Here is a 14951-nt window from a genome sequence, read left to right as displayed (position 1 = left end):
TTACAACTCTAGAAATCACATGTGAAAGGGGCCTGGGCTTACAACTCTAGAAATCACATGTGAAAGTGTCCTGGGCTTACAACTCTAGAAATCACATGTGAAAGGGGCCTGGGCTTATAACTCTAGAAATCACATGTAAAAATGTTCTGGGCTTACAACTCTAGAAATCACATGTGAAAGTGTCCTGGGCTTACAACTCTAGAAATCACATGTGAAAGGGGCCTGGGCTTACAACTCTAGAAATCACATGTGAAAGTGTCCTGGGCTTACAACTCTAGAAATCACATGTGAAAGGGGCCTGGGCTTACAACTCTAGAAATCACATGTGAAAGTGTCCTTGGCTTACAAGTCTAGAAATCACATGTGAAAGTGTCCTGGGCTTACAACTCTAGAAATCACATGTGAAAGTGTCCTGGGCTTACAACTCTAGAAATCACATGTGAAAGTGTCCTGGGCTTACAACTCTAGAAATCACATGTAAAAATGTTCTGGGCTTACAACTCTAGAAATCACATGTGAAAGGGGCCTGGGCTTACAACTCTAGAAATCACATGTGAAAGGGGCCTGGGCTTACAACTCTAGAAATCACATGTGAAAGGGGCCTGGGCTTACAACTCTAGAAATCACATGTGAAAGGGGCCTGGGCTTACAACTCTAGAAATCACATGTGAAAATGTCCTGGGCTTACAACTCTAGAAATTACATGTGAAAGGGGCCTGGGCTTACAACTCTAGAAATCACATGTGAAAGGGGCCTGGGCTTACAACTCTAGAAATCACATGTGAAAATGTCCTGGGCTTAAAACTCTAGAAATCACATGTGAAAGTATCCTGGGCTTACAACTGTAGAAATTACATGTGAAAATGTCCTGGGCTTACACCTCTAGAAATCACATGTGAAAGTGTCCTGGGCTTACAACTCTAGAAATCACATGTGAAAATGTCCTGGGCTTACAACTCTAGAAATCACATGTGAAAGGGGCCTGGGCTTACAACTCTAGAAATCACATGTGAAAGGGGCCTGGACTTACAACTCTAGAAATCACATGTGAAAGTGTCCTGGGCTTACAACTCTAGAAATCACATGTGAAAGGGGCCTGGGCTTACAACTCTAGAAATCACATGTGAAAGGGGCCTGGGCTTACAACTCTAGAAATCATATGTGAAAGGGGCCTGGACTTACAACTCTAGAAATCACATGTGAAAGGGGCCTGGGCTTACAACTCTAGAAATCACATGTGAAAGGGGCCTGGGCTTACAACTCTAGAAATCACATGTGAAAGGGGCCTGGACTTACAACTCTAGAAATCACATGTGAAAGGGGCCTGGGCTTACAACTCTAGAAATCACATGTGAAAGGGGCCTGGGCTTACAACTCTAGAAATCACATGTGAAAGTGTCCTGGGCTTACAACTCTAGAAATCACATGTGAAAGTGTCCTGGGCTTACAACTCTAGAAATCACATGTGAAAGGGGCCTGGGCTTACAACTCTAGAAATCACATGTGAAAATGTCTCGATCCATGAAGTAGGCATGTGTTATGTGACAGGTGGGGGCTTGATTGTGTTTACGTAAAAACAATGCCTTCTGGGAAGGTTCCTCCGGACCATGCGATCTATAGGAGTGTTATTCAGGGTGGCCCCAGGTCTGCCAGCCTTTACTTCTCCTGTTGAAATGCAATGCGGAAGTCTAGGGGAAAGTGCTCCTGGAAGCTCAAGAGGATTAAGGGTCTCCTTCCTCAATTTCATTAGAGATTTGTAGTTATCCTCACATAAATTTTGAACATATGTTGTTAGATTTGTACCTAAGCATTTCATTTTTCTTAGTGCTAATATAAATAGTATTATCTTTTTAATATAAAATTTCAACTATTCAGTATTGGTATATAGAAAAGCAGTGACTTGTATATATTAATCTTGTGTCTTGTAACCTTGTTATAATTATTTATTAGTCTCAGGAGGGTTTTATTGGTTGATTTCAAGGATTTTCTATGTACACAATCATGTCATCTTAAAAGAAAGACAGTTTCATTTCTTCCTTTCTAATCTGCGTACATTTTATTTTCTTCCCTTGTCTTGCTGCGTTAGCTAGGACTTTCAGTACAATGTTAACATCAGTGGTATGCATGTAAATAATTACTATTTATTGTGAAAGAAAAATATCTCAGCCCCCACCACCACCCAAATCAGTAAGCTAACGGGAAAATTTAAGCTGGGAACTGCTCAGGGCAAACCTGCCTCTCATTCTATTCAAAGTCATCCCTCTGCTCACTGAGATAAATGCACATCTGATTGCCTCCTTTAGAAAGGCTAATCAGAAACTGAAAAGAAAGCAACCGTTTGTCTGTCACCTACCTGTGACCTGGAAGCCCTCTCCCCACTTTGAGTTGTCCCGCTTTTGCTTGATTCTGGACCAAACCAATGTTCATTTTACATATGTTGATTGATGTCTCCTGTCTCCCTAAAATGTATAAAACCAAGCTGTGCTCTGACCACCTTGGGCACACTTTGTCAGGACCTCCTGTCCTCAAACTTGGCAAAATAAACTTTCTAATTTAACTGAGACCTGTCTCAGATTTTTGGGGTTCATATTATCAATTAAAAACAAAAATTTAAATTAACAAATCAGGAAAGCAGTGTTGAGAGGGGCATCCTTATCATGCTCCTGATCTTAGCAAGGAATCTTCAAGTTTCTCACCATTGAGTGTGACCACTGTTGGCTTTTTGTTGAATTTTGAAAGCTTCTGGTTTCTTATCAAGTTCTCGTTTATTCCTCATTTGCTGAGAGCTTTTATCACAGATGGGTGTTGCATTTTGTTAGAAGCTTTTTCTGAATCTGTTCGTATGATCATGTGATTTTTCTTCTTCAGCCTGTTGAGGTGATGGATTACATGACTAGACTTTCAAATGCTGCACCGGTTTTGCATACCTGAGATAAATCCCGCTCGGTTGTGATATATCATTCTTTTTACGCATTGTTGGATTTGACTTGCTAATATTTCATTGAAGATTTTTGCATCTGTGTTTATGGAAGCTACGGGCTTATAGCTTTCCCTTCTTGTGTCTTTGTCTGGTTTTGGTTTTAGGGTAATGCTGGCTTTATAGAATGAATTAGGAAACATTCCTTTTGCTTCTATTACTGGAAAACATCATAGAAAATTACTATGATTTCTTCCTTAAACGTTTGGTCGCATTCATCAGTGAACCCATTCAGAACTGCTGCTTCCTATTTGGAAGGTAATGATTTATTGATTCAAATCCCTTAATGCATACATACCTATTCATATTCATTCTTTCTTGTGTAAGTTTTGGTAGATTGTGTCTTTAAGAAATTGATTTATTTCATCTAGGTTATCATATTTGTGGGCATAGAGTTGTTATAGTAATAATATTCTGTTATTATCCTTTACAATATTCCTTTAGGTTCAGTAGCAATGGCCTCTATTTCATTTCTAATGTTAATAATTTGTGTCTCATTTCTTTCTTTGTTAACTTAGCTACAGGTTATCAATTTCATTGATTTTTTTTTTTAAACAACTTTTGGTTTTGTTGATTTTCTCTAGTAGGTTCCTAATTTCAGTTTTATTGATGTCTGCTTTAGTTTTTATTAATATTTTTTGTCTGCCTACTATGTTTTTAGTTAGTTCTTCTTTTCTAGTTTATTGAGGTGGAACCTTAGATAATTTGTTTCAGATCTTTCTTCTTTCCTAAAATGCCTTATTTCAATGCAATAAACTTTTTCCTCTAAGCACTGATTTTGTTGCTCACACATTTTGATAAGTTGTATTTTCATTTTCATTTATTTCAAAATATTGCTTAATTTCTCTGGAGAATTTTTCTTTCACTCATGTGTTATTTTGAAGTGTGTTGTTTAATCTCCAGGTATTTTTTAATTTTCCAATTGTCTTTCTGCTATTGATTTCTAGTTTTATTGTGTTCAGAGAGCGTATTTTATTTTTCCATTCTTTTAACTTGTTGGGGTGTGCTAGGACTTAAAATTTGGTCTGTCTTGGTGAATGTTCCACGTGAGCTTGAGAAGAATGTATTTTGCTGTTGCTTAACAAAATATTCTGTAGATATCATGTAAATTGGCTGAATGATAGTACTGTTCAGTTCCACTACGTCCTTACTGATTTGTCTGCTGGAGCTGTCCATTACTGAGTGCTGTCGAAGTCTCCAAATATGACATTAGATTCTTCGGTATCTTCTTGCTGTTCTATCGGATTTTGCTTCGAGTATATGGCACTCTGTTCTTACGTATTAGGGACTGCTGTTCTCAGAGAATTCACTCCTTTATCGTTACCCAGTGTGTTGCTTTATCTCTGATACTTCTCCTTGCTCTGAAGGCTGCTTTGACTAAAATTAATACAGCAGCTCCAGCTTTCCTTTGAATAGTATTAACATGAATAACTTTCTCCCTCCTGTTACTTTTAATCTATCTCAGTCTTTATATTTAAGGCAGGTGTCTTGATTTTTTTAAAATACGCTCTGACAGTCTGCCTTTTCACTGAAGTGTTTGGACTACCAGCATTTGAAGTGACTAGTGGTGTCTGGATTAGTATCTATCATACGCCTTACTGTTTTCTATTCCTTGCCCTTGTTTTTTGTTTATTTTTTTATTTAATCCTTCTTCTGCCTTCTCTAGTTTTAACTGAGCATTTTATGTGGTTCTATTTTCTCTCCTCTCTTAGCAGATGAACTGCATTGATCCCCCACTTATCCACAGGTTTACTTTCTGTACTTCCAGTTACCCACGCTAAACCACAGTCTAAAAGTAGGTGAGTATAGTACAATAAAACATTCTGAGAGACAGACCACATTCACATAACTTTTATTCTAGTGTATTGTTATAATTGTTCTATTTTATTAAGGTTATTGTTGTTAATCTCTTACTGTGCCTAATGTTTAAATTAAACTTTATCATAAGTGTTGAAACAAGTTTTCAGTGCTGCAAAAGAAACAGCACCCGAACAGAAATTTTCTTAGCAAGAAAAATTTACTTCTGCAAACGGATGCAGCTTGTGTCAGTCATGATCGCAAGTGCACGCCAGACAAGGGAGGGGAAGGGGTTCTTATCCCTAATGCAGCTAGTCCCTACTGCTGTGTTGTTCCCCTATTGGCTAGGGTCAGACCACACAGGCTAAGCTAATTCCAATAGGCTATATTAAAGAGAGCAGGGGTATGAGATGGAGTACTGAAGTGAGCAGTTTCAGCAGGAAGGATGGTTACAGAGCAGGTGACTAAGGATGACTAAGGAGTCTAAATATGTGAGTGCAGAGGCTAGAAGGGGGCTGTTTACCAAAACTAAGGGCAAGGAGGTGTAAAGAATGAGAAAGTTAAACTTTAAAATGGAGAACAAAGAATAAGGAGCTGAACGTACTGACATACTGGTTCTTTGAAGAGGAACTCAGAGTTTATTGTATTTAACAATTTCCCCGTCTTGAATTTTACAGGTCTTCCTCTTCAAACTTCTTTAACATGCCTTGGCTTAGTTGTTCTGCTTGGTTTTCTAGAAGGAAGAGCTTGTTGGAATATGGTAGAGGGGAACTGAGAGAATTTTAGTAAGGGCTGTTTCTATGAGTCTTTGGACTAGCCCACGGATGCAAGGTGTGATGTGGCGTCTAACAAGGACAAGCACTCCTGTTGCGACTGGAAGGGAGGTGAGGACGGAGGCGATGATCTTTTTCCATTTACCAAACCATTTTTTTCTAGCCATCTCGTGAAGGGATCATTTACTCCTGAGTTTTTGGCTAACATATTGGACAGAGCAGTTAGACCTTGCAATGCGTTTGTTGTATTTGCATCGGGGTGGTATTGTTTGGGATGGAGGTATGACACTGCGTCTTAATCATGATGTAAACTCCCCCTGTCTCTGTTGATATCATGTCTAAGGCTATTCTACTTTCCCAAGCCATCTGGCTAGTGGGCCTTAATTGCTCAGCTCTTCCTTTAAAAGCACCTCTACTGTAGTTAATAAACCGCTGTTGGTTGTAATAGATGTAATTTATCCAATCTACATTTTTATTAATTGTCACCCACCAAAATTTTGACTTAAATCCTGCAGCTATTTGATCTTTGGTCTTAAATTCATCTGGTATTCCTTGTGGAACTCCAATAGCATCTGTATAAATATGGGGGTCAAAGGACCCATAAGGGGCACTTCTTCTTTTACGGTGTTGAAGGAATGCTAGGGTGAAAGGGGCTAGAGCACAGGTGCCACTCCAGTTACTTGGCAGAGTACCCAGCAACAGTCCCTCGCAATACCACTGCACATCTGCTCGAGGATGAACAAGGGAAGACTGATTGGTAAGCTCTTGAAAAGGCTTGGTTTCTCTGCACCCTGTTAAGTCTCCAAGAAATGCTAACTATTCCCCTGCCGTGAAAGGCATGAGGTAAAGTTAACATCAGGTACTGGAGGGCGGATGACCCTCAAGAGCTAACCCACAGGGCTCCTGACCTCAGGGAACAGCAGTGAAAGAGTCTTGCATGAGTCATCGCCCCAGGCTGTGGGGTTCTGGAAGAGAACTACCATACAGCTCATGCCTGGTTTGTGAGAAGACCACCCAAGTGGACAGGGGACAGTTTGGGTCTCCAGCCTGCCTGTTGCACAAACATAGCAGTCACTTTTGTTTAGTGTGCGAACAGAATATTTCATCCATTCCAGCCAAGCATTTGTGTCCTGATACCCTGTTTCAGTTGCTATAGTTTGTTTTAAATCTTTAACCTCTGCAACAGCTACTTAGGTTTTATCATTGGGTATATAAAGAGAAAAGGTTTGGTTAGCGAAGAACTGAGGAGAGGGAGAAGCGGGTGCAGGAGGTGGGTAAGCACTGAAGTGCATTTCAAAGGATCCTCTGGGGTTCTTCCCTGAGACTTCTGTTCCTATACTACAGAAACAGCTTAATGAGGGGGAAGGACTCTGGGGCGCAGAGACGGTCATCTGTACCAGATCACACTGGTTCAGCTGACAATCGAGAGGGGTAGCTCCTTCAGTAAAATAAACACATGGTTTTAAGAAGCTGCGAGTGCTACTGGGAGCAGTCCCTCCTTGCTCTCTAGCATTTCACAGAGCATTGGGCCAACTTCGGCAGAGCAGCTCTGCTCTAGGAGGGCAAGATTCTCCCTTTGTACTGGAATCTTCATCGAACTCTTCCCAAACAATTTATCCCAGGTAACCGATTTCCAGTCTGAGGAGCGCTAGGAAGGACAAAGATACTTTTCTGAAGTGGAGAGCTGCCTCTGACTGGACAAACCTCCACAGGGCATCACAAGGCAAGCATTAAAAGTAATAGTTTTGGGTGAACTCAACCCAGTTATATTAATAACCAGAGGACTAGCAATAGCAGGGGAAAAGAGAGAGATGCACCATAAGAGGATCAAACCCCTTTTAGCTTCAGCTTGGTTGGAGTTGGCCCTGGAATGGCTGTCCCTGATTCTGGAGGGCGCGGTGCTCTTTTGACCCGGGTGTGATGAGCCCATCCTCTTTCTGCTGATCAAACTGCAGCCTTGGTGGTTAGAAGCACTAGGTAGGGTGCTTCCCAAGCTGGTTCGAGTTTTCCTTCCCTCCGACTTTTGACAAGGACATGGTACCCATACTGATGCTGGCGTACTGGAAACTCTACGGGTGTGCCTGTCCTAAAAGACCTTTAGTTCTGAGGAAAGAGGAAGTGGAAGATAAACCAAGGACATAATTTCTGAGAAACTGATCTTTTGTTTTGAGCATAAGAATGTCAGCAGAGGAGTGTAAACAGGACAACCTACACATTTTCATAAGGGGATAAGCCAACATCTCTCTGAGGAGCAGTTCGGATTCTCAGCAAAACAATGGGAAGTCATGTAGTCCATGGCAACGAGGTCTCTAAGACTAATTTGCTTAGGTAGCATTTTAGAGTTTGGTTCATTTTTTCTACTCTTCTTGATGAAGGTGGATGACAGGGAGAATGATATTCCCACATTATATCCAGTATCTGGACTAATTTCTTAATGATACGTGCAGTGAAATGAGTCCCATTATCTAAATTAACGTTTTCTATAAATTCAAATCTTGGTAAAACATTTTCAACTAATGCCTTAACTACATTATTAGCAGTGGTACTTGAAAAGGGAATAGTTTCTACCCACTAAGTGAAGTGATCCACTATTGCTAATAAATACTTCAGATGACCATTTGGGGGCGTCTTGGTGAAATCAGCTTGGATACTTAGGAACGGTCTTGATCCTGGATCCCCTCCCCCAAGAGGTGGTTTTTTGAAGACCTTCTTAGTAGTCTTACCACATTCTAGGCAGCTATCTGTAACCTGTCTTGCCAAAGTGTAAATTCCTATGCATCCGTCAACCCTAAGGACTCACCACACATAGCTTGAGGTCCTCAGTGAGTCCCTCGGTGCAGATGAGATAGGACTTCTCTCATGAAGCGTTTGGATATTATTTCTCTTTGGTCTGGTAACACCCATTTCCCTTCCAAATTTTCTTTGGCCCCTATTTTTATTAATTTTTCTTTTTCAGTGGGAGAGAAGATGGGAACTGCAGTTGGGGGAGGAAGGCGAGGGGTTCGGTGAGCAGCTATTTCAGAGGAAACGGCAGCTTGTTTGGCTCTTTGATCGACAAGGTTGTTTCCCCAGCTTTCCAAAGAGATACCTTTTTGATGTCCTGGGACATGGACAATAGCTATTTCTTCTGGCAACTGGAGGTTATCTAGTACTTGGGTGATTAATTCCTTGTGGACCAGGTCTTGGGCTTCGCTATTAATAAGACCTCGTTCAGTCCAAATTTTTCCAAAGGTGTGAGCTACGCCGAAGGCATGTTGGAATCGGTATGAATAGTCCCTTCGTGGCTCTGCAGGTGCTGGAAGGCTTCATTTAATGCAGACAGTTCACATGTTGGGCAGACCAATTATTGGATCGTCTTCCTGACTCTACTTCTGCAAGGGCTTCCCCATCAACTACCCATTGGGCCTTTTTCTTTCAATTACCCGGGAAGAATAATTTATAAATAAGTGCTGCCCCGTTTGAAAGGGGTCTCTCTTAAATCGGGTCTGACTTTAGTTTGATAATCAATTAAATCTAAACGCTCAGGCTCAGCTTTCTTTAAATTTGGATCCCAGTTGGGAAACCTGCCGGGTTAAGTGAATTATCAGTCGTTAGTGTTACATCGTCTCTCTCTAATAAGATAGCTTCGTACTTTAAAACTCTTGAGTCAGTAAGCTACCTTTTGGCCTTCTGATTAAGGATAGCTTTGACTTGGTGAGGTGTACCGACAATTAGGTTTCTTCTGAAAGTTAATTTCCTGCTTTTCCTCTGTTAGTAGGGCTGTCGCTGCTACAGATGGAATACATTCAGGCCACCCTTGGGTTACAGGGTCAAGAAATTTTGACAAAAGGCTATGGGCTGCTGGTGGCCCCTGTGTTTTTGAGTGAGTACTCCTAAGGCGACCTTTTGTTTACATTGACAAAGAAATGGAAGGGTAGCTCTAGGGAGGGTAAAGCTAGGACAGGGCAGTTACTAGTAACAACAAGGTGTGTGGTTTGGACTATCTGATCAACAGCTCTAAAGTCTCACCCTAGCCGGTATGACCCATCCGGCTTCTTTACAGGCAGTATTGGAGTGTCACAGGGAGGCACACAGGGCTCAAGAAGGCCATCACAGAGAAGACCTTTAATTATAGGTTTTAAATTTACCCTGGATTTTAAAGGAGTAGGGTATTGCTTTCTCTTTACTCCTTCCCTGGGGGTTTTTCATTTAACATGAATTGGAGGAATCTGTAATTTTCCTCAATTCCCATCTTTTGACCATACCTCAGGATAAATCTGTTCTTCGTTTGCGATGGTGAGCAAGTTTTGGGAGGAGAGGAATTTTCCACAATGGATTTGGAGGCCTAAGCCTAATTTAAGCATTAAACCTCTTTTAAATAGATTTGTCCCCGCTTCCAGAATTAACAGAAATTTGGTACTTGCTGATCAGTTTTTATATTTCGCTTTTGTCTCCTCTAAGATTTTTGCTCTAAACCCTTCTCCTTTTACCCCTGAGATAAAAAGGTTTTCTTGTAAACAAGTGATATTAGATGGAAGATAACAAACTGAGGTGTGAGCTGCTCCTGAGTTGATTAAAAAGGTAATAAGCTCAAGATTAGGTCCCACGTCTAAATGTATCAAGGGATCGTGGTGAGACTCATGGTAAAAAAACATAGAGCCCCTGACTTCCCTGGCCTAGTCTTCCTCAAAAGCTGACTTTTGAAGAAGGATGACTTTTTCTTCCTTTTCTCATTTGGGACATTGTCTTTTAAAGTGACCTACTTTTCCACATTTGAAACATTCATTCTGTCCTTTTCTCCCCCTGTCTTTGAGTCTCCTGGCTTTACTCTTTCCTACCCTTCATATTGCTGGAGAGTGGGGGTCTAGGTTCCTCATAGGTTCCGGCCCCCGGGTGCTGTGTTGCATGGTGGACAGCAGAACTTTTCCTTCTGGTTTTGTTTTTCTTTATCTCTTCTTACGTATACTCTTTGGGCTTCTCTTAGAAGCTCTTCTATAGCTAGATCTTTCCAGTTCTCTATCTTTTGTAGTTAATATCTGGCCAACTATTAGTTACAAAGTGAAGCTTTAACATCCCTCATTCAGAGTCGTCTTCTAATTCTAGACCTGTGTATTTCCTCACTGGTTCTTTGAGTCTTTCTCGGAATGTTATAGGTCTTTTGTCTTTTCCTTGTTGTATATTGAAAGCTTTTGTAATGTTTTGGATGTGGGGTATGGACGCTTGAATTCTTTTAATTATCATTTCTAATATTTTAACATTAGGCCCAGGGGACTGTCAGGGGAATATTATTGTTGCTAGTTTTTTTTTTTTGTTTTTTTAAGTCAGGGGAAAGTGCGAACGCAGTCCCCACTACCACAAATTACGCACTCGAGTTTCCCACATTTGGGGAAATCGCAGGGGTCAGCGCATCCGGAGTGCAATGGATAAGCCTTGCCCTGGGAAAACCACCTTCGTGATCATGGTGTCTCCCCTGCCAGGTAAGTATTATTGTTGCTAGTTTTATATGTTTTTATCCCTTACCTTACTTGGGGTATTTCCCATCTTGATGGTTTTGGGGTGAGGCTTAACCTCCCCTACTGGAGACTTCTCACCTTTCGGGATGGGGTGCAATTTCCCCTATTGGAAATTTCTTGCCTTCCCTACTACTGGAGGTTTGAGTGAGGCTCAATCCCCCCTAATGGAAATTTCTTGCCTTCCTTTCCTAGAGGCTCAGCCCCCACTGCTGGAGGCTTCTCACACCCTTCTCCTTTTGCTTAGTCCTTCTCTGGCTGCTTCCCTTGCAGGAACATTAGGTCCCTCTTGGCACTGGCAGGTTGGTATAAACCCCCACTGGGCTCCTTTACAGGAGGGCTGCCCTAAGCCACATGAGGTGACCACGGAACTGCAGATACGGACTCTACACTTGCTTCACACTCAACTGTGTGTCTCATTCACACACTTTCTACCTCCAAGATACCCCAACCACCAAGGAAATACTTTGTCGCTTTTGTGACGTTTCTTACCTTGGTCTGTGCACAGAGTTACCTGGTTGCACGGTATGTGATGATCTTTTTCTCTAAGTTGTTGGTCTGTTTCTTCCTGCACTGCTGAGAGTCTGGGTTTATTCATCATACTGAGTGGGTCTCGATTCCTTACCCTGAGGCCACCACCACGAGGCAGCAGGGTGTCCCTCCTCATGAGAGAGGACCAGAGACTGTTCGCTAGAGGAGAATGGGAATCCTGAGCGGGCCCCCAAATTGTTAGAAACAAGTTTTCAGTGCTGCAAAAGAAATAGCACTTGAACACAAATTTTCTCAGCAAGGCAAATTTACTTCTGCAGAAGAGTGCAGCTTGCTCCGGTCAGATCACAAGAGCACACCAGACAAGGTGTGCAGCTAGTCTGGTGCAGCTAGTCCCTACTGCTGTGTCATTCCCCTGTTGGCTAGGGTCGAACCACACAGTCTAAGCTAATTCCAGTTGGCTATTTTAAAGAGAGCAGGGGTACGAGCCGGAATGGTGGGATGAGCAGTTTCAGCGGGAAGGAGAGTTACAGAGCAGGTGACTAAGGATGACTGAGGACAGAGCAAGTGACTAAAAATGACTAAGGACTCTAAATATGTGAGTATAGAGGCTAGAAGAGGGTTGTTTACCAAAACTAGGGGCAAGGAGGTGTAAAGAACAAGGAAGCTAAACTTTAAAATGGAGAACAAAGAATAAGGAAGCTGAACATACTGACATTCTGGTTCTTTGAAGAGGAACTCAGAACTTACTGTACTTAACAATAGATATGTATGTATAGGGAAAATAACCGTAGTCTGTATAGGGTTCAGTACTCTCCACAGTTCTAGGCATGCACTGGGGGTCTTGCAATGTGCCCCCCATGGATAAGGGGGGACTACTGTATCTTTCTTTGTTTCCTTTACTTTTAAAAGTGGCTGTTCTAGATTTGCAATGTACATTTGCAACTAATCCAAATTTTTCTTCAAATAACGCTATACTGTCTGATAGGAAGTGCAGGGACTTTATAATAGACCGCTCCAATCACTCCCTCTGTCCCTTTTGCTGCTGTTTATTTCACTTTTCCGAAAGTATAATCACTCAGTGCATCGTTGCTATTATTTTGAACAAATTGTTGTTTGCTAGATCAGTTAAGAATAAGAAAAATAAAAGATTGTATTTTGCCGTTATGTATTCATTCTCTGACACTCTTCGGTATGTTGACTCAAGTTTCTGACCCATTTTATTTTCCTTCTCTCTAAAGAGAAGGAATGTTCTTTTGAACATTTCTTTCAAGGCAAGTCTAATGACAGCAAATTCCCTCAATTTCTGTTTGTCTGCAACACTTTTTCTTTACTTGTGGAGGATAACTTCACTAGATACAAAATTTTAGGTTTCTGGATTTTTTCTTTCAAATTTAAAATGTTTTACTCCACACTCTTCTTGCTAATGTGGTTTCTGAAGAAAAGTCTAGTGTAATTCTTAATCTTTGGTAATTTTCTTTACGCTTTTTCTCTCAGTTACTTTACACTTTTGGTGGATGGAGATCTCAAATTAACTGTGCATTTTCATTTCTTTAGTTTTGTTGGGTTTTTTGCTATACATATTTTAAATTTCTGTTAGAAGCATACATGTTTTCGTTGTATATATCTTGAACATGTTGTCATTGAAAAGTGTTCCTATTTTTTTTCTGGGGCTATCCCTCGTCCTGAAGTTTTTTTTGTGTACTATTCACACAAACACCCCAGTTTTATTGTTATCAGTGTCTGTGTGGTATCTCCCTTCCCATTCCTTTATTTTCATTTATGTGTGCCTTCACGCTTAAACTGGGATTTTAACAGACAGCGTACAGTGTGGTATTGTTTTTTCTTACCTTTTAGAGTATCTTTTAATTAAAAAAAAATAAAAGCCCAGCACAATGTATCTGGTTATAATAACTGAGGCATTCAGCCTTTAGTGTGAAGTTTTATGTTAATCTGGCTAGAGTTGAGCCGTGTTCAACGTTTGATGTAGTTGTACATTCCAGAGGCTTCACATTCATCTAGTGTTTTTGTTTTTCTCTCTCTCATTGTCCTGTTTCTCTAAGAACTATTTCTTAAATACAGCCTGTGCTTTCTAGCTCTTCTACATTTAATTCACTGTTGCTACGCTATAGCCCTGTTGATGTGGTCGTCGGGTATGGGAAGGGGAAACATTCTATCATCTTATGATTATGCTTTAGCTTTTAATGAGTTTGTGTCCCTAGGTTGTGACTTTCACAAGCGTCTTTTAGGTTTGCGCTTTTCTCCCCACCGTAGGTGAGACAGGAAGCCCAGAGCGGGTAGGAGTTGGGTAATTGGCCTTCCTCCTGAAATAAGGCTCTGATCGAGTTCTTTCTCCTGCTGAGTAGGTCTTTGTTATGGACATGCTCTGAGACTATTTCAAAATGGTTAATTTTCCTCTCTCCCTGACTGAGATGTGAGGGGATTTTTTCTTGGCTATTTAGAGTGAAAACCTAGTAGGATTAAAAATAAAACCTAATCAAGTGGAGGAGGGGTGGCTAGGAATACAACCCCCAGAAATTTCTTGCTCTTTTGCCACTCCACATTCAACTGCTGGAAATTTGTCACAATTACCATTAAAATGTTCCTGCCAGTTTATGACTCCAGTGGCTTTTGCTCCAGGTAAGCAGATCCCAGCTGGGAGCCTCTGTGTTCTCCCGTCTCTCGTTTCTGGGTGGAGGTTTCCCTGGGACCTCAGTTCTCTGATGGGTCCAACAAAGGCACTGATTTTCACTTTGTTCAGCTTATTTTTTTTTTTTTTGTAGTAAAGATGGGAGTGATTATTTGCAAATACTTTATGTGTCAGAGCTAAAATTGGAAGTCTCCCATATTGCTTTTTTATTAAGTCTAATAATCTTTGCTTTTAATTTAGACCATTTACATTTTAAATTTAATTCTATAATCCTGCTGTTCGTTTTCTCCTTCCCCACCTCATTGTATCTCGTTCTACCGCCTTTGTTTCCGTTTCGCTTTTCTCCTGTATTCTTTGGAATTCATTTTAGCATTCCATTTTCTCTCCTCTACAGGCTTATCAGTTACACCTCTTTGCTTTATGGTTTTTAAAGCTTGTTCTAAGATTTATGATATGTATGCATAATTTATTGCAGTTTATGTTTAAGAAAAGTTACTGTTGTGTGATGTCAATCGAGAAAAATGATGAAACAAGTCTCAATCCTTTTGGGAGGTTTATTTGCCAAAGTTAAGGATGTACACCCGGGAGACAGGTCTATGTCATATTTTTTCTTTTTTACAGAGTCTCGCTCTGTCACCCAGGCTGGAGTGCAGCGGTGCGGTCTCCACTATCTCAAATCATGGCAACCTCCATCTCCCGGGTTCAAGCAATTCTCCTGCTTCAGGCTCCCGAGTAGCTGGGATTACAGGAGCTAGTTTTTGTATTTTTTAGTAGAG

At 40.9% G+C, this 14951-nt stretch overlaps 1 non-coding gene across 1 annotated transcript; it reads right to left on the bottom strand.

Annotated features, from left to right (window-relative positions):
- Nucleotides 1-10849: 10849 nt before the first annotated feature.
- Nucleotides 10850-11011, bottom strand: LOC135274503 (U1 spliceosomal RNA). The gene has a single exon (XR_010342320.1). It is a non-coding gene; the product is annotated as a U1 spliceosomal RNA (small nuclear RNA).
- Between the last annotated feature and the right edge of the window lie 3940 nt (nucleotides 11012-14951).

This window comes from Aotus nancymaae, unplaced genomic scaffold (genome assembly GCF_030222135.1).
Source record: "Aotus nancymaae isolate 86718 unplaced genomic scaffold, 86718_ANA_hifiasm-v0.15.2.pri h1tg000011l, whole genome shotgun sequence".
NCBI classification, from domain to species: Eukaryota; Metazoa; Chordata; class Mammalia; order Primates; family Aotidae; genus Aotus; species Aotus nancymaae.
This window is presented reverse-complemented; position numbering and strand designations above follow the sequence as displayed.